The 14317-nt window shown below is 44.4% G+C and overlaps 1 pseudogene; it reads right to left on the bottom strand.

Moving 5' to 3' along the window:
- Positions 1–7177, bottom strand: part of LOC133139051 (sterile alpha motif domain-containing protein 11-like) — a 71495-nt pseudogene extending 64318 nt beyond the window's left edge.
- Between the last annotated feature and the right edge of the window lie 7140 nt (positions 7178–14317).

Raw genomic sequence — 14317 nt, forward strand, 5'->3', positions numbered from 1 at the left:
ACGGTCTGGCCCGAAAGGGCCCTTAAAGGGGTAGGGTTCCCCACTGTCGCAGGCCCAAATGGAGCCAGCAGGGAACATGTCCACATAAATGAACTACATATCCATGTCTTTCCATGCCATACTCTATGGGCCCAGTAAAGTCTCGCCTCTTATTAAAGTACAGGGGGGGTAAATGACAGTTATTTTGCTGAGCCCTTTTAAACTATTTAAGTAGTAGGTTTTTTCAAATAATTTTTTCCCCCCCAAAATTCTCAGTAAATGTTCTATTTACCTTCTGTTACTCTGTAAATTGTCTTTGTGACAGCCCTCTATAAAAAGTGTTATACAAACTTGAATTGAACCGAACTGCCTTCAACTACCAGTAGTGACCAGCATTAGACTGTTCAGTTAAGAACATTATGATCGCATACGGTATGCACCACCTCACCTCTTAAAGTAAGGATCAGCAGCTCACAGTCCTCAACATCTGAGAACTGCCGGTTTTCCACCCACCCTTTACCTGGAAGTCAGGTAGCTAAGACCAGCTTTAGCTAATACCAACTGGGATTGTAAACTACTTTAAGATGGTGTAAACAGTGTTTTCGACACTTCTAGCGGGTCACAGCTGGTCTGTGGCTGGTTAGAACTGGTCAGTAGCTGGACAAAGCTGCTTAAGCTGGTAGAGAAAGGTGGCAGTCAACTGTTGGACTAGCTGACTATATAGGCTGGTCAGTTGGCGAACAGCTGGTCGGCTAGCCAAAAATGTGGAAAACACAGCTTTACCCAGCTTGACCAGCTTAGTCTGGTTTAAGCCAGAATTTTCAGAAGGGCCCAGCCCATGGGCCCAGCCCAGAGGCTAAGAGAGCTAAGAGGCTAACGCTAGCTGTGTCAGACAGCCAAGAGAGATCCTAAGACATTAGAACCACCAGTTTTCGGCTGCTTTTCAGCCCCATCATTGGGGAACTGACACCAATCATGTGAACAGCTGCCCAAAAGGCTTGGTTCGGCTCAGCGCTGCAAAGCTCTTAGTGTTACCGCATGAACAAACATCCCCCACTGCAAAAAACTAAAAAAATTACTCTTATATTAAGAATATAAATACTATTTCTATTCATTTTTAGCTAAATAATACAACATATTGCCAATGGGGTGAGGTAGTTTGACTAATCTCAAGATTTAACAATGGAGTAAGAATTTAACGTATAATTATAACCTTTATTTAGCCAGATAGCTCACTTAAAAACAAATTCTTATTTACAAGGCCTGGGTAGCCTTGTCAAGAAAAGTAACTTAAAACAAGCTAATATAAAGTCACAGAAAGTCTCATTACAGTGCAAATAAAACCACCAAATAAAACAGCCAAATAAAAGTGGATATTTGTGAATGTGCGAGAAAGTGTCTGGAATATAACACACCTATTAGGACTTTGAAGTTATGAACACAGTTTAGCTGCACTATGGGCAAACAGAGCCTTAAAAAAACCCTGGTCTGATAGTTAGCGCTGCTGGCTAATATCACACAACCCGCCATCATGGTCTACAGCTGAACCGCTCACAAGCAGGCCTTCTTTACACTGCAAAAAAGTCTTAACAAGTGTCTTAGTCTGATAATGAGATGCCTGACAAGTGAAAATTTCTTACCACATTGGCAAATCTTGAAATGAGTCATACTACCGTTTAACTCTCTTAGTTAATTGGAAATAGTTTTGTCTCATTGAGCAAAAAGTAAAATAAATTTTAAATCTCAATATAAGACTAAAATACTTGTTGAGATTGACACTTTTTTAGTTTTACAGGAATACAGGAATATACAGGAAACCTGTGGAAGGCTAACCTTCAAACACTATGATGATTAAATATTTCTTTTTTTTACAATCAAACTAAGTTTACAACACCTAAGGGAATGTACTTTCCCTAGAACAGGGACAGGATGAAAGAAAAAAACAAAAACTGTGCTTAGATCTGATATTTAAAGTTAAGGGCAAACCACTTTGTGGTTAAACCGAAGTCTGCTTTTCATCGACATCAATTTGTGTGTGCGCGCGTGTGTTTGTACATGGGTATATGTGAGCATGTGTGTTTTTGTGTGTGTGTGTGTGTGTGTGTGTGTGTGTGTGTACAAGTGTGCGTGTCTGTGCGCGTGTGTGTTAGAGTGTGTGTGTGTGTGTGTGTGTGTGTGTGTGTTTGTGCCCTTAGGGGGAGGAGGCAAGCCGTCAGCCCGTCAGAGAGAGAGAGAGAAGGAGAGAGAGAAGGAGAGAGAGGGAGAGAGAGAAAAGGAGAGAGAGGAAGAGAGAGAGGGAGAGAGAGGGAGATAGAGAGGGAGAGAGAGGGAGAGAGAGAAGGAGAGAGGAAGAGAGAGAGGGAGAGAGAGGGAGGGAGAGGGAGGGAGGGAGAGAGGGAGAGAGAGAGGGAGAGAGAGAGAAGGAGAGAGAGGAAGAGAGGAAAGGGGCGAGTGATGGAGATAGAGCGAGTAAAGTTGTGCACCGCAGTTTAAGAAAGAGCTGGAGTAAGAGAACTCAGAAAGCCATTGTGAGAATGGAAGAGAAACAATGAAAGCAGTGCAGACGACCGGCCATAAGACTCCAGCCCAACGGAGAGATCCCGTGGTCCCCACAGACTGTGGGGCTCGCCCCTCGCCCCTCGCCCCTCAGTCAGGCTCATAAACACCCACCAGGCCACAGCCCCACACCCAAAAACACCAGGGCCCCTGGCTGTGCTCGTCAAAGAGCCAAATACACCATTCCGACAGAGTAACATTCAGTAAAACAGTGACAAGGAGAATGATGCTCAAGTCTCGGCGGGTTGCGGTAATAATGGCTGATGGTACACGGCTAGCACTCCAGACCAGCATTTCGGAGTAGTTCCTTTTGCCATTCAGATGGCTGCTATTTTATAAGTTATACTCTCAGTACTGGAATCACTTAGACTGCTGTGGGAGAATGAGTGGCAGATATGGACGCTTTAGAGATATACCAGCATCTCTCAGTGACCAGCCACCACACACTGACAAACCACACTGCCACATTTTCATGTTTCCACTTCAAATGAGGTTTCAGCTCTTTCAAAGCTTTGCCCAGAAAAGCTATGTTGAAACTGTTCACACTGCTGCCAATATAATATTTATTTTGCAGATTAAATATGAAGGTGGACAATATAGAGAGGAAGCAGAGGCACAAAACATAATCACCTGTCCTTGCTATGACCAACATGTGCTGAGATGTTTTGAGACTAACACTTTCAGCAGAACTGTGGGCCAGCTCCAAATTACAATTTTCCAAATTGCAAGTCTCTTTCCAGTTTCTAGAGGTATCACAACACTCTTTAAAATGCAAGAATAGCCCTCTATCCTCTATACAAACTCTACACTTTAAAATTATTCCAAGCCTCCATTCCCCTCTGGCTCTACAGAAACACACTGTATGATCAGGTTACCTGTATCGCCCACAAGCCTCTAGCTTATCCAAACCGCCTTTGTATTGCAAGCCACACAAACAAACACACACACACACACACACACGCACACACAAACACAGACAGACATATACACACACACACACGTGCACACACGCACACACACACGCACACACACACACACACACACACGCACACACGCACACACACACACACACACACAGACATACACACACACACAGTAATCACCAGCAGACACACTCAGCAGCTCAGTAAGCTCCTTACACTCTTCCCTCCAGATTAGCGGTTGGAGGCGATGGCGGATGGGCTCAGCTCAGCTGGGTTAGAAACGCACCGCTGGCGTGGATAAACTCAGCACGCCGCGCGTAACGGCTCCACAAGCAGAGGAGAGGTGAGTGCTAATGAAACCCAGGCCGGTTCCTCCCCATCATCCATCCCACTCCCAATAAACAGTCAAGTAAAATTAAAAAAACTGCGTGTTTCATACTACCAAGCTGTTTTCAGTCCAAAACACTCAAGATACTTCAAACTGCTGGCAACACAGAGATGCACCATTTCAAACATTAATTTGGCCTGTTTTGTAAGGTTTTTATGTTTTCATTTACAAAAGTATCCCATTAAATTGTTAATGTGGCTACTAGAGGCCAGTTTTAGTTCCTGTTTCCATTTCACACTCTCCCTGTGAGGTTTTTCTCAAAGAGGAGAAGAGCTCTACAAACCCCAACAAACTGCAGAGTGAACATGAGCTAACCTATCAGGGTCAAAGGTCAGGCAGAGAGCAAAGCAGTTGCTTTACTGTTCCCCCATACAACATGACCATCGCTATGACAACTGTTCTTCAACCATTCAGAAACATGTACGAGTTCCCATGCCGCACACACACACACACACACACACAGATTCTCAAACACTTGCATGCACATGTGCGCGCAAAAATATACACAACAGCAGACACAAACGTAGTTCCAGTCCAAACAGCACTCTCCTACATGGGTCCTTCATCACTTTCTATGGGACAGAAATAACACCAGCAGGGCCACGTCTTCCTGTTTCACTGCAGCGTTCAAATACAGAGCATTTCTCACAAATCTGCCTTGTGCAAAACTCCACAGCAGAAGCAAGTTTGTACAGACACAAGAAAGTCTGGCCGGACGGTCAAAACAGAATCACACAGAAAAACCCACAACCGCCAAAAATAAAGAGTCAATTTTAATAGACCCATTTTCTCCAAACAAAAGGTAATAAATGTGTTACAGTGTAATAAAAAAAGCACTAAAACACTCATCTGAACTGTAGTCTTACCACTGGTGAGGAAATTCGACACCCAGGGCAATCACAGATTGGAGGATGTACCTGTAAGATGCCTTTGGACATAAGGGTCTTCAGACTTTTCCCTGAAAGAGAGGGAGAGGAGGAGGAGGAGGAGGAGGAGGAGGAGGAGGAGAGAGAGAGAGAGAGAGAGAGAGAGAGAGAGAGAGAGAGAGAGAGAGAGAGAGAGAGAGAGAGAGAGAGAATAATACATTATTACACCATGGATAGCAAGTTGCCAGTAAACCCATCCAATAATCAGCAACGGCTTTAACCATTAAAGGAATGACTCGTAAATGTTTAAACCGGTCTACCATGATTGATGAACTGTGTCTTGGTGTAGCTTACAAAAATCAACTATATTCACTTTCCAAACCTTTATTTCACTGTTAATTAAATCACCACTCCGCGCATTTCGATTCATAGCCAAGTTAAGATGAAATATTCGACGAATAATAGCCAATATTAGAAATCCACCCCTGTACTCCCTTTTGCATTTGCAATGGCATCCAAAACTTCGCTTTGTAACATTTGGGAAAACCGCACGCAAGCTCAGACAGACGCTACTACACATCATAAAGACGTCCAACTTACTGCTAGCAGAGGCTATTCATCACTCCTCCACCCCCTCTCAACATAATTTGACACTTTGCTATGATTGAACGTCTTAACGGCGGGGGTCTCCGCGTCGCGCCGCTTTCTGTTGTTGCCATATATAAAGGCAGGCACGGCTATGAAGCCACTTTTCACCGTTTTTGCCCGAAGGCTGTACATTAGGTTACCCATCCCTATTTTCCCATGTTCACGTTTGTTCAGTGAGTAGCTTCAGGGGTGGGTCAAACGTGTGTGTTGTAGAATAGCCTGCGCGTTGGCTATTAAGTTTTATGTTATCTGCACATTCACTTCAATAACAAACCAAACCCAACTATTTATTTCGCATACTTCCTAAAAAAGGTTGCAGAAAATCTAAGCCGTTTCCACATTTCTATTTAGAGAGGTACCCGTTTTATTTATTTTTTTACTTATTTATTTACACAATTTGTAACATTTTCGGCAACATCAAATATTTTATAAATACCCAACGCCGCGTCCCCCTATGCGGTGTTAGGACTGTTGCCTGGCTCAGTCTAAATACACTGTACCTGGATCCCAGACGCTTGAGCGAGTTTAACCAGAGTTTCGAGAAGCAGTCATGCATCGAAAACGGTATATGTAGAGTCGTTTGAATTAGCTACAATTGAGCTTAATTCCCACTTTCCGTTTCCTTCCGACTTACTGTTTTAGGAATTCCGGGTTCTAAACCGGGAGTTGCTGTCCAAATAAAGAAGCAGTAAGCTATATCGGAAAACGCACATGTCAAATCACAAAAAAAATTAAAAGAAAACTTATACATCCACGCATCTTATTCCAGGTCGTTGGCTTCTGAATCCCCAGTTTACCTCACGTATAGCTACAAAGCGTTCTTTCTGTGTTCTTTCAGTATCCTTTCGGTAAACTACATACACTGTAGTTGCCGTGGCGTTGTGTAACCCTTTAATTCCAAAACGCGGAGCAGTGGGGAAAACAGCGTGATAATAAAAAGATAAAACCTATACACATCAGCCTGTATTTACTCTACTTCACAGCAGTGCAATTATACGGAGCATATGAAGACTGCAGCTTACCCTTGTGCCTGATACTACGTTTCCAGTCTTTGGCGGTCTCCCGTCCACTGACAAATTGGAACTCATTCGGAGTGAGCCACTCGCCCCGGTATTTTATCGAGGGTCCTTTACTGCCCTGGCAAAGTTTATTAATGTACAGAAAAGCCTTGTTCTCTCCGCATTCCACTTCAATACAGGGCTCCCCTTTGTCAAACAGCGGCTGAAAGTCGGGTATGGAGGAGAACCTCTCCAGCATTAAGTCGTCGGTGTGGTGGTGGAGGTGTTGGTGATGCAGCGCAGCGGTGTCGTGTAGTTCCAAGTAAGCGCGGTGATGGGCGAAAATATGATCATATGCCGGCGGATGAGGGGTCACCACGGGGATAGCGGTGGCATTTAAAGGGGCCAGGTATTCTGGCTGATTGAAGGCGGCCAATGCCATGTCGTCTCCATCCAGTCTCTCCTTTTTGATAGCGGGCATGTTACTAAAAGCGTAGCGCTGGTAACAAGTGATTAGCAGCTCGTCCGACCTAACTTGTATGTCCTGTTTTCGGAGTTGGTCAGCCCCGGACTTCCAGACGCGCCACTTTGTTGTGCACAGGACTCCCTCGCCGCTCTCTGACAGCAGCCCGTTTAAGTTCACCCACAGACTGTCATTCCCCGGTTCCCAGCTTTCAGCAGCCTCGCTCTTCGCTGGGCTCACAGCTCCACTCGCGTGACGGGTTTCGCCGCGCTCCTGCCCACCACATCTAATCGGACTCGTAAAGCTAATACCTGACATCTTGAAGAGATCACAGACGTGGGCATTGTGTTGTTTACAATGCTTTGATTCTATATCGACCTAGTGCTATGCTGTAGCTTAATAGATTTTATTTTGAACGAATTAATTTATGCGTCGCTACTTTTAGTATTTTGCTTTAATAACCCAAAAACAAGTGCATTACCGTCCACCCAAAAATACTCGTTAAGACTCTCATATCAATCTACTTAATCTACTCTAATATAGGCTACCCGAGTAAGGGACTCTATGCATTGTCATAAAGAGTATTAAACACAACATGGGCTATAGCCTATCGAAGATTTGTCAGTAGGCTATCCAACACGGAGGTGTAACTCTGCGAGCCTTTGCGTTTCTTATTTTACGTGTTGAAGTAAATGTCTGAAACTTGTGGAACGTTTTCAGAGGCTTGTTTTTTTTTTTTATATATATATCCCTCTAAAGTCACGCTTTAGTTCAGAGATCTAGACCAAACAAGATTTGCACTCTCCGGCGCTTCTCAAACTTGGCCCATTTAAACTGCGGAGGCTCGACTAGCGCGAAAATAGTAAAGGGGGGTCCACGACGGACGACCACGTCTCATAACATCGACCCACAGACCGTACTCGATCTCAAATCAAACCGGTAGAAAATGTGTCGTTTGTGATATAAACGTGGACAACCTCCGCGTTGTAATTAGAGATATTAACTACCTGAAACCGTTTTACTTTACTGATGTTATTTTCTAAAGCATGTCTTTTTACCACATACTCTCCTTATTTGAAGAAAATGGCAGTGATATTGGTAAACATCAACATATACTATATTTAATTTTTCCTCATGAATTTCGCAGTCCATCTGATTTATTTCTGGACAGTGCAATACATCATTGTTCTGCTATGCAGATATACTGTATGTTCTGATATTATAGATCATGGGTGGGCCAGGGTAGGCCCACAGATTTATCTTGGCTGGCCCACCACACCCAATCGTGAATGACCACCTATGTAGTTCTGGCCCAGCGACATGAATATTTCTGGCTACGTTGCTGTTCTATATATAAGATTTTACCCCAAGTAATGCATCCCAAATACGCCACTGGCACTCTGCCTGATTTATGTCCATGAAGACGCACAGGTGCACGCGGCACACTCTGACTGCTTATGAACCCAACATCTGTATGGATCAATCATATCACCATACATTTTCAGAGGCGCTCAGCACATTGTGGAAGTTGAGTTTCTATACTCTCACTCAATCCATGTTCATTTTCCTGACAACATGCCCTGGCCAATAAAAGAGTCATCAAAAGAGAAGTGGCTCCCGAAACATACTTTGCAGACCCCAAATAATAATGTTTGCTCCCCATAAAGTGTAGCATATTTAATGGATCTAAGGAGGGGGAAGACATTAATATTTGGCATTAACCTATGTGGATGGATATGGAAGCCAACAATAACCTAGCTCTGAGTAACTCTCTTTCTTCTCTGTTAAAACCCTGCCCAGCTACGGAGCCGTTTGCTTCCCACCAGAAGCATGTGCTGGCTATTAGGAGCAGGCAGGAAGTGGAGGAGCTTGGCCCAGTGGAGCCGAGTGAGAGGGAAATTACAGGACGACTCCAAAGGCCCTGACTCATACGAGGTCCTGAATAAACATCAGACCAGACGATTAATTTATTATTCTTCATTTAGTGAGATTTACGTAAATAGAATATTATATTTACAATGTACTAATAACGTGAGGGGTGGCCTGGGGTGGTGGGGCCCACAAAAATCCCTGGTGGGACCCCTGAGCTGGGCAATAAGAATACTAACATCTATAAGTTTGATACTGCATGTGGCTTGATACCCATCTTGAGTGGCAATCGTAATTGCAGTATGCGGGGTATTCAAGCTGCCAACCCTGGTATGCTAGTTGGTAAGTTGATGTACTCTTCAGGGGTTCAAGTTGTATCTGTGTGATCACTCTAGGACTCGGAACTGTACTTTCTTCTAAGGTCCTCAACGCACTTGTCCATGGGTTTGATTTGCACTTCACCGAACGTCGCTCTAGATAAGAGCGTCTGCTAAAAGCCTGTAATGTAATGTAATGCAATGAGTGTCAAACTTTGAGCCTCATGAGAAATGTTGATGAGGTGCTATTGTGTAGTCAGAGGGATCTTAACCCGGACAGCTCCACAGTGACCAACCCTAAATAAGAACCGGAGCTCTGAGATCTCAGGAACACGATACCTTTCCTTTTCATATACCCTCCGTAAAGTGAAAGACGTAACAAAATTACAGAACGTGTAGCAAAATTCCCTGTCATTGGGTTAGTCCCTCTGAAGGCATCAGGATAAGGGTCCTTCCATACGCATCTTGGACTGTCCTGGCTGCACAGTATCTATTTAATCCTTTGTTATTCATTGGGCCGGACCACTTTGGTTCTGGTGTGTGTGTGATTGCACTGTGGCCCATCTATCCAACAGTGTCCAGGTTTTTGTCACCCTTTCAGGAATCACAATCCCATAAAAATGATCAGCGGAGAGCCGGGGACGGAGTCTCGTGGCTCAACCCTCCTCTATCTCCTCTAGCACTGTCTACAGTTTATTGAGCTTCAGTCCATTCTGATTACCGTGTGACTGATGTGATAACACTCAATACTGTCGCCCAGTTCATCCTTTCGCCATTAGTAAAGGGTGGCCTGTAGCGTAGCGGTTAAGGTAAATGACTGGGACCCGCAAGGTCGGTGGTTCTACTCCCGGTGTAGCCACAATAAGATCCGCACAGCCGTTGGGCCCTTGAGCAAGGCCCTTAACCCTGCATTGCTCCAGGGGAGGATTGTCTCCTGCTTAGTCTAATCAACTGTACGTCGCTCTGGATAAGAGCGTCTGCCAAATGCCAATAATGTAATGTAATGTAGTTTGACTCGATTTATCGTGGGATTGATTTATGCAATATTTTAAAACACCTTGCTTTGATTGTGCTGCGTAAAGGTTATTTATCTATGCCCCGTGGTTCAACAAACATTATAAGTGCCATCCCATCTCCCTGGATATGAGCGTGTCTACATTTTATTTGGCGGAGAATGCAAATAAATGTTAAAATCTCATCACAGTTCCTCACTAAGCGACCATCAGCATGAAGTTTTTGATTGCGCCATTGAGGTTTACTAAAATGTGGAGTTTGTACAACTAATTTGCATAAAATTATGCTACAAATTAGTAACTGAGGTACAGTCAACTCTTTTATTGTTGTTCCCAGATTTGAATCTCTAACTAGGCCCTTTCTCACCATTTGGCAAAGCAAATCAATCGCAGATATTCCCGTAAAAAGAGTCTACTTCAATGTTTCTTACTGTGCCCTTGTAATGGCTTCCTTTGGCCACAATCAAGTGACCAATAAATAATGCAACATTTTATTACTAATAAGTTTTTTTATTGGACCTATGTAAAAGCTTTCATGAGGAATGAAAAGACATTTTGATCCATTTTCAGCTGAGACTACTAACTGATGGAAGACTTATAAAGACCTTATAAAAGCTTCTGTTAAAGATACCACCCTATCAGACCAAGCAAACAGCATGTTTCTATGTGCAGGTTCCCAATGACGCTCAGTTTGTTTGTATTAAGCAGAATTTCATTATGTTTGCGGCCCGATGCCCAACCCTGTTCCTGGAGATGGAGCATCCTGTCGCTTTTCCATTTCATTGCATTCCTAACAAAGCACACCTTATTCAACAGCTAGAGAGCTTGTGGAGCTGAATTAGGTGCCAAATTAAGTTTTGTAGTTTCACCTGATGAAATATGTGCAGTACATACAGTCCATTTAGTTATTATGTGGACCTTCAATATATCGGGGTATTTGTTCATGTTGAACTTGATAACAATGTCGGCCCCAGTAAAAGCAGCCTGGAAATCAGTTGTCCACTTTGTGAACTAAAGGAGTTGGTATGTGGAGGCACGCTGTGTAAAGATACATTATTCAGGTTTCCTTCAACACGGGCGGCTCTTCCTCTGAAGTAAAGTCTGTAGCAATTCTCAAGTCTCCAAGCAGACGCACACCACCTCAGGAACATACGAAACAGCCATTTCAGAGCAGGGGTTGGACCCTGTTTCTCAACCTTATAATTCAGCTCCAGTATCCCATGATCCTCTGCAGGGGAGCCGGAGGAAAGAGACGGGAGAGGTTTAGAGCGAGGCTCCACCGCTGCATCTACACATAAACAAATCATAATTCCTCCGCTTGACAGGTGCGATTATTCAGGCATTAGTGTCGGTTCTGGGGTGTCAGTCAATACGGAGCCGGGATTTTCCGCAGAAGGAAAAATATACATTGTTTGGCTTCCTCTTTCTTCCCGACTACTGCCAAACAGCTCAGATGGCTGAAACTAACAGAAAAAACCCCAACAGCGATGAACACCCCAAAATGTCTAGTTGATTCCACTGCTGTAATAATAAGATGCAGCAGACGACGAAGGTGATGAAGAAGATGATGATTAAACATCATCCACATCGTCTTAATAGTAATCATAATATGTAGTGCCTTTCATCTCGTGATATGGCACTTCTCAGCGAATGGGGAAGGAGGAAATTCGGCAATACTGGCAGATGATTCCGAGGGTAAACGGTTCTTTGGCTTGTCTCCTGAGGAGCCCTCCATCATGGGAGTGAAATGCTCCCAGACAAGGAGCCATTTTGTCCAAAAAGAACCCTTGAACTAGATAGTTCTTCCATGGAATTTTCCGTTTTGTCCGAGAGTGTAAAACTGACAGTTTTTGAATTATGTACCCAAATTGAACATTACTGTACCCTTGTTCACAGACAGGGAATCCTCCAGGAGGAGTTTATCTCTGAACAGAAGAAGGAGCTCGTCCTTGAAGGAACTAGAGAAATCAGATTAGAACTATGTGGACAACCTGTGCTCTGCACTCCTTTATCTCAGCAGATTAATCTAAGATTCTGAAAGTAAAATAAAAAAAACGCACCGCAGGTGTACCGTAAAGAGCCTGGGTCCTGACTGGAAACTAGAGAAGGTGTGAAGGCACGCGGTGCACTTTAAGGACGGGTTCACCGCGCCGCGGCGATAAGATCTCCTCCGGGCGGGGATACCCTGGCCCCGCGCGCCCACGCCCGCCCCGGCAGCCCGACCACAGCGGCTGATTCATACGCTCCGCACAGGGGACTCCCTGAGGCCCCACACGCCCAGGAGGGCTTCCCTGGAACCTTCAGGACGTCAACAACTCCGCTTCAGCACAAAAGGTCAGAGGGCGTCGCTCTGAGGAGGTAGAAGAGGCCGGTCCTGGGCTTTTCTGGGTTTTCACCTCCCTCCTCCTCCGAGGTGAAGCTCCTCCGAGGAGCAAACGGCAGGCTTGTGCTTCCAGACACGACGAGCTGCTCCTCGGGCTTCTCACAGAGCGGTCTCCTGGCCTGGATCCCAATGGTTAAAGTCCAAAAAGAGCTGGACCCGTATCACCGCACACAGTCACGTCCTTAAAGGAGCAGTTCACTTCCTGGGTTCATTTATATACATTTTAAAATATTATTCTCTTACATTACATTTACATTTTAGTGTCTGTGTTCAACCCAGACAGTGTGTGATGAAGGATATTTTAGATCTTTACAAACGTTTCTGTTGGCCTTCCAGCTTTACAGTTGGTATAGGTGCATTGAGGGGTTTCTGGTCTAAAGCAATAAAATACATTTCAGGTAACTCCAAAGCAGCCTTTAAAAAAACCCCAGAACTCAATCTCTTTTGAGGGGGAAGTCCTGGTGGTCTGATATTGTCATATACAGGACGGGAATAGGAAACTATTAATATACCATGTGTTAATACTAATGTGGATGATAAAAATGTTAAATAGTCTCCCACTTAAGTAATGCATTCCCATTTTTAAATATATTTTAAGCATGCTGTATATCAGCTTAAAACAGTAGGCTACTTTAAAAAAAGAAGAAGCTAAAACAGTACTTTTACAACAAGTAGATTATTCTTCATCTCTAATTGTATTATGGTTTTCTCACTTCAAGTTAAGATGGTTTTTTGGGGGGGGGTTTTTACTCAAAGTAAAATATACAGCGGAACAATAAAATACATTTAGTTTCATCCCCGTCGGCCGTCGCGGACCCCCCTTGCTGTTCCTCCGCCTCCGCTACGTCGTTGGCAGCGGCCCCGGAGCCGCAGCGCTGCCGGCGGGGGAGAGAGGTAATAAATAACCCGGGGAGAGGAGCGGAGACCGCCGGGCGGTGCACAGTCTGACCTGACAAATACTCGCCGGAAAACCATCAGAGAGCGAGAGCCCACCCCCAGTGCTTGGAGCCAACATTTCAGACACGACCGGGCTGCGAAATATAAAGGCTTGGTCTACCCTACCCATATTGGAAAAATGTAGCGTCTCCTGCCATCTATTTCCCAATCCACACCGAGACGCGTTCAGACGCACGGCGGGACTCTTAGGAAAAACATTTGAATTCTGCCTGCTCATTTTTATGCATTTACGTGAACACTGGCCATGTAGTCTAAGTATACGCACAATATGAATAATAGTTTCACATTTAACGGTATAGTTCTTTATTAAGGCTTGAGACTAGCATGGAATTAATGGCCCGAGGAACTTCACTCCGCACCTAATATTGTAAAATTATTATATTTAAAATATAGATTTGCCTATATATCTGATTGACCAAAGGCACTATTAAGGACATATCTTCAATGAAACTAGGACAACAGCTTTGTTTTGTATATTGACAATTTTAGACACAGGCCAAGGACTAGTAGGCCATAGTAAAAGGCTACAGTATATGAAAATATGGGCAGTTGGGCAGATGGACACAACTTTTGCATCTCATTGATGTGCCACATTTACCATCCTTAATTTTAACTGTTTATCTGTAGTTAAATCATTGTGTTCTTTAAAAAACAAACACTACAAGGGCTTCAAACCATTTTTTTTTCTTTTAAGTATTGGGAAGTGTCGGATGGCGGTAGCAGCGCCGGTGAGCTCTGTCGCAGCGGCGGTGAGCTCTGTTTCAGCGCCCGGCCAGCGAGCAGACGCTGTAACCCGAAACCCTGCGAAGCTCAGCGGGTTTACGCTGTCGTGCCGGCGCCCTCTGCCTCGCTCGGCGGATCTGAGGGGTCGGGCGGCTGTCTCTGATCCGCCACGGCGGTTCCTTCACATGGGATTTATTTCCCCGCCGGACGGACAGGCAGCCGGCCCAAGAGGAT

The sequence above is a fragment of the Conger conger genome, chromosome 10, assembly GCF_963514075.1.
Source record: "Conger conger chromosome 10, fConCon1.1, whole genome shotgun sequence".
Classification (NCBI taxonomy): Eukaryota; Metazoa; Chordata; class Actinopteri; order Anguilliformes; family Congridae; genus Conger; species Conger conger.